This window comes from Cucurbita pepo, chromosome LG01 (assembly GCF_002806865.2).
Source record: "Cucurbita pepo subsp. pepo cultivar mu-cu-16 chromosome LG01, ASM280686v2, whole genome shotgun sequence".
NCBI lineage: Eukaryota > Viridiplantae > Streptophyta > Magnoliopsida > Cucurbitales > Cucurbitaceae > Cucurbita > Cucurbita pepo.
Genome location: NC_036638.1, coordinates 21,279,843 through 21,286,273, shown reverse-complemented (window position 1 = coordinate 21,286,273; position 6,431 = coordinate 21,279,843). Strand labels below are relative to the sequence as shown.

The window sequence follows — 6,431 nt, the reverse complement described above, 5'->3', positions numbered from 1 at the left end:
ACTAATGATGTAGCACGTGTCATTACAGCATCTAGTGATTGCACGGTCAAGGTTAATCGTTATTTTGGTTATGTTCTATGTCTAGTTGACTGTGTAATGTACTTGTTCAAAGTGACACGGTAAATTTGTTGTTCTTTGTAGGTATGGGATGTGAAGACAACCGATTGTCTGCATACATTCAAACCCCCGCCTCCATTAAGGGTTTGTGAAAGTGCATTAATATAGATGAGAAAAACTAACTCTGTTGAACTTCAAGTTCCCTTAGTTGCTCCCATTCCTCACCATTGTTCTTTTCAATTTTTGGAATTTTAGGGAGGAGATGCCTCAGTGAACTCGATTCATTTGTTCCCCAAAAATGCAGATCATATTGTTGTTTGTAACAAGACATCATCAATATACATTATGACATTGCAAGGGCAGGTAATTTTTGTTAATTGCTAAGCTGGGAGTGAGATCATTTTCTTCTCTAGATCGTCTTTCTTGATAAGAGACTAGTTTATTGATAAATAAAACTCACATAGCACTGGGCTGTCAAGCCAATTGGTAGAAAAAAGTGCCTCTCAAAGCAAGACCATGGTGAGGGTTGGGTGACAAGCACTGCATCACCATCCCTACCCACATCTTGCAAAAATAATGTTCCTCTTTAAATTGTCATGGTTTACAAATCAATCATCCTCTTGATATGTCCACGTGGAAATGTCTTCAAGTACCTAATGATTAGGTGTGGCTTTGAAGTTAACCGGTGCAGCTATTGTTGGATTGTTCTCAATAATTTGAACATATCTTTTCTTTGCTCTTGCGTCTCTACGCCTGTATGCAAACAAATGTTTAAAGAATCAGCTTGCATGGCTTTGCAACAGAAGCACTTTTTGGTCTTTTTTAACAAATTTCTTTGACGTGAAATGTGTCTACATGGGTTCAGATGAAAGTTTTGCCAAACTCAAAAGGGGAGGGATTTGAAATAAAAATCTCGTTCCTACAAATTTGTTAGACCAAATATGAGAGTATTTCATATTATCTTATATATTAGAGCCAAATATATATAGGCCTATATGGAAGCCCAAAACTAATAGTAGTACAATTACAATCAAGGACAAAAGACTTTGTTTTTTTGAACAAGAAACACCTATGAAAAGGAAGGAAAAAAAGGATACAAGTCCCCATGGGAATTAAAAAAGATAACAAAAGAAGAAATAAACCTAAAAATACAAGAGGATGAAACAATAAAAAACAACTAGCGAAGCAAACAAAAAACCACAAAAATCTACAATAAAGAGCTCCAACTGTAGCTAAAAATGCAGAAACTTCTTTCGGAGAAAAGTATAACAAAGACCCAAGGGCTTGAAACTCAGAAAAGCAGCTTGAGAAAATGAAGCCACGAAAAGATGTTTTTGAAAACGTTCCAAACGCCTCCAAAATGCCAAAGAAGAATGTTCAATGAAGATCTCTCAAGTAACCACACTCTACGCTCTAGATCATCTTTAAGAAGAAAATCCAGAACACAATTGAATCCAACCATAATAAATTGTTAATCAAACATAACTACTTATTCTGGAAGGCACATTGGACCGAATTTTGTTTTTTAAAGCCAAATGCTTCGAAGCTTCCCATAACTTCTAAAAAGCCATAAAAAAAAATCTTCAATGAGGGATTATACAGAAAGAACAACTGAACTGTTATTTGAGGTGAATGAGATGGAATTTCATGTGTCTGAAGACCGCAAATCTTAATAAGAGATGAAAAACATTTAGGAATCAAGAGGTGGACTCCACTGGAAATTCTCTTTGACTTGGTCATCCACAAACTTTAAAGATGGTACAACATCTTCTTTGGGATAAATGAGAGCCAAGGATTGTTTAAGATTATCATTCTCACGATGGATTTCCTGATCAATTTTAATTCCTCACTACTTTTATCATTAGAGTCAATAAATAATGAAGAAGATGATTGAGCATTTGAACATTTAGGGCTGACGATGGAAGGTTTCAGCGACGCATCTAGCCTACATGGTGATTTTTCGGCCAATGGACTGTTTTCTTGGCTGGGCAGTAATGAAAAATTACTTCAGTAACAAATGATAGATTCTGCGAGCAACGACGGCAGATTCTGACGGCTTAGTGATACACAATAGTTTCCCATGATATTATGAGACCCCAGGAGAAATTCATATTATTCTATATAGTATAGCCAAATGTGTATAGGTATTCATGGAAGCCCTAAACTAATAATAGTAAAAATACAATGAAGGACAAAAGACTAAAAAGCCTTTAAACTATAACACAAATTATTGTGATTCTTTTGACACACTTCAAAATTTACTGCAGAATAATTTAACTAATACAATTACTATCTTGGCTTACTAATCATCTCTTGGTTCCATTTAGGTTGTTAAGAGCTTCTCATCTGGTAAAAGAGAAGGGGGAGATTTTGTTGCAGCTTGCGTATCGCCAAAAGGTGAATGGATATACTGCATTGGTGAAGACAGGTCAGTTTTCTTATGTTATGGATACATAAAAATAAAGTCATCCAGCTGTGTTGTGTCCTCTATTTGTCATATGTGGTGAAGTTTCCTTCTCTCTTTTTTAGACGTGAGTAGTTTATACGCACTTTACAATGTTGCAAATCCTTGGTAGTTGGTACCCTTTTCACGGAAGTAAGATTGTCTGACCTTACCAAATCATAATTTCTTAGGTCTATTGGTATAACTATATATCGATCCAAGCGTCAGTACCCTATATTATATGATCTTGGAGTGGCCCTTTTTCAATTAATGATCCTTTAATATCTGTTGCCAAGGCAATATGCTGTAACATATTTGAGTGGTCTCCACTCCTGGGTTTTTTAATTAATAAATTTATGTATATTTATAGTTATTAATATTATTATTTAGGAAGCACGGATACTTTGAATTTGACAAAGTGTTTGTATTGGACACGTGTTAGACATAGATATGTCCATCAGTCGCAGAATGATGGCGTTTGCAGGATCGGGGGAGGGAGGGAAAATGAAAGAAGGGAGAAGGACTGTTTAAGGGTTAGGTTTTTATTATTATTATTTTTTTCAAATTACAATAAATTTTATTTTGTAGGCTTTTTATGGGTACTTTGTGGCTTGAGCAGTTGTCTTGATTGGGTTTTGACTCATATGACTTATTGGGTTTTATGTAAATTAAAATTTTAGACTAGATTCAATGGGAAATTAAATTTTCATTCACGTTTTTTTAATTTAATAATTCTTAATAGTGAGTGAAAAAAAAAAACTTAAGGTATTTTGGATTTTATCTTTTAATATTATTTAATAAATAAAAATAATGTGTCCTCGATTTGTCTGTGCTCTAAATTTTTAGAAATTTTTTTATTGCCGTGTTCGCGTGTATCCATGTCATGTCTCTGTGTCCTTGTTCTTTAGTTAACTATTATTATTAAGATATGATCTTGAATTTGTCTACCATCTGCAGGAATATGTATTGCTTCAGCCACCAATCCGGTAAACTGGAGCATCTCATGAAGGTATGTGTTTTGTACTCCAATTACTTGGATTTCTCTCGGTCTATTCTCAGTTGCTATAAGAATATCTTTAGTAATTTAAACAACTTGTGTCAAGAACACCGAAAGATTAGAACGCCACATTGCTTATCAGAATGGCATTTTTATTTGGCTGTAGTATTATATTTAAATATGGTGATGGAATCAGAGTTGGCTCGTCAATGTATAAATTATAATTGATTAGGTTACTATACTTTAGGTTGGTCTTTCTATCAATGATTGGTCTGATAAAATGGTTGGAACTGCCCCATTCTTGGTCTGTCATGAACCCCAAATTAAATTAGTGATTTAAGGGCATATAAGTTAGGCTAAATTAATAATATTACTCTTAAATTGTACATTGTATCAAAATTATCCTTAAAACTTTCAAAAGTTCCAATAATACTTTTAACTTTCAAAAAAATCTAAAAAATACTCTTACCGTTAGTTTTGAATGGAAACCGTTAGTACTTTATTTCAAAAATACCCTTAAACTTTTAATAGTGTTTCAAGATTATGTTTTGTCTCTTCCTCAGATAAAGACAATCAAATAATTCCCAATACCCATAAACTTTTGAAAGTTCATGAGTATTTTTGAAACGTGGTACTAAAGGTATTTTTTAATTTTTCAGAAAAAATTCCAAAGGTGTTTTGAAGTTTTTAAAAAGTTCAGTAGTATTTTTGAAGTTTTTAAAAAAGTTTAAGAGTACTAATGAAACTTTTGAAAACCCAAGAGTGTTTTTTAAACATTTTTAAAAGTTAAAAGGGTATTTTTGAAAGTTAAGGAGTATTTTTAAAACAAACTATGACGGTTCCATCCAAAACTAACGGTAAGGGTATTTTTTTTAACTTTTTTCTTTTAAGTTAAATTTTTTTATTTATTTTTACTTTTTAATTTTTTTTTTTTTTTTTATTGTTTAAAGGTATTATTTTTTTATCAATAATTTTTTGTTTGTCTATTTAGATATTTTTGTCTGTTATAGACTCACCCATTTATGCCTATTTGTCTTTCAGCTACAGACATAATCACTAATTCCTGTAACAAGAAAAAGATACATATCACCAATCGACGTAAAAACAGTCTATCAATGCCTCTATTGAGTATTGATAAATGTCTATTAGTGACTCTATAAAAATGATTATCTGAAATGTGTGGGAGTTAAAGAAACGTATTTAAAAAAAGTGAGAAAACTTAAAAAGTTTTCATATTTGCAAAATTATTACTCTGTTGCTATATTTGGAAACATGAGAATGTGAATTTACACCCATTAATTTTTTCCTAGAAAAAAGTTCCAAGTCTTTGTATCCTGTAAAATAGTTAGCCATAGCAACCTAAAGAGAGCATCAAGATGCCAAGAAATTGGTCTGCAACAGTAATCTTCCTCTATCTAGAATCAGGAAATGCAAAAAGACCTTTATCATAGCCCAACAACCTGCACTTGGGTTTTTAAGACCTGCCAACTCGAGAATCTCGACAAAACTTAAGGTGAAAAAGTGGCAATAACATATAGTATAGTTTTGAGCCTCCAACGCCTCTCTTCATAAAACATATGAATGAGAACATGGAAAGCCAAATTGGAATGCCTCTAGGTCTAGGTATAGCCTATTGTGTTAGTTTGTCGCCATCAAAGAACTCAACTGTAGGAAAATATATGAATGGTTCTTTGAATGGAATGTGAATGAATGATTTGAAGTTGTAGGATGTAATTTTTAGTAGGAAACCCATAACTTTCTCCCTCCTTGGTACATTTTCTAAACAGGACTTTCCTTTTTCTTGGGCTTGTAATTTGATCATTGGTTTGAGTTGTTACATATTCTATTGCATGATTATTGGATGATAGATTGTTTAAACTCAAATTTGTTTGTGGTAGGTTCATGAGAAGGACGTGATAGGTGTGAATCATCATCCTCATAGAAATCTCGTTGCTACTTATAGTGAAGACAACACAATGAAACTATGGAAGCCTTGACTATTTTACTTGTGCTATTATTTTAAGTTATAATTTTATTCATTTACCTCATTGGCAACTTACTTTTCTTGATAAACTGTGGCAGTATTTTGAAAGGATGGTAATCCATGTATGAAATCTTCTGATGGTTTTGCCTGAGCATGCCCGTCTGTTGCAGAGTATCAAGATAAAATGGTAATTCCGATTTGTTAGAGAGCACAGTTAGCCTGATAAATCTATATGAGCTTCTTCCTACCTGGTCATGAGGAAGCTCTAATCTTCCTTAGGAGTTGAATCCTTAAGATCAAATGGTTTTCATTGTCATGTTGTAGCTAATCACTAGGTGGCGTCTCTATTTAAAGCTGGGATTTGAATGAGGAACAAATATTGTCAGAAGTGGACAATTGTTACTTGAGTCAATAGTGGGGCATTATTTAAATTACAAGTGCAGTCTTCTCCTCGCGTTGCCCACTACCTGACTTCTAAATTGCTGGCTAGCAAGCCGTAATTGGTCTTCCTGCTTGGTCACTGCCTCTATATCACTGAATATGGTAATTAACATGTTGCTCCTACACCAATCCTACTTNTTTCATTACAAGTGCAGTCTTCTCCTCGCGTTGCCCACTACCTGACTTTTAAATTGCTGGCTAGCAAGCCGTAATTGGTCTTCCTGCTTGGTCACGGCCTCTATATCACAGAATATGGTAATTAACATGTTGCTCCTACACCAATCCTACTTTATTTTTTCCCCTCAAAGTGGACTCGTTGAACAGCATTTTATCGGCAGGTTGAATTATCTGACGAGTGTAAGGTCCGTTTTATTTTCTTCTTCCCTTCAGTCTGACGGAGTTTTGTAGTTTGATTCCCCAGTACTTAATGTTCTATTTGCTTTTTTATTTTTAATAGAACTCCAGGAGTTGGATGAACCAACAGCCTGGAGGATGAATGGACAGCCCGA

At 33.8% G+C, this 6,431-nt stretch overlaps 1 pseudogene; it reads left to right on the top strand.

Annotated features, from left to right (window-relative positions):
• Positions 1–5,635, top strand: part of LOC111779830 — a 23,021-nt pseudogene extending 17,386 nt beyond the window's left edge.
• Positions 5,636–6,431: the final 796 nt, after the last annotated feature.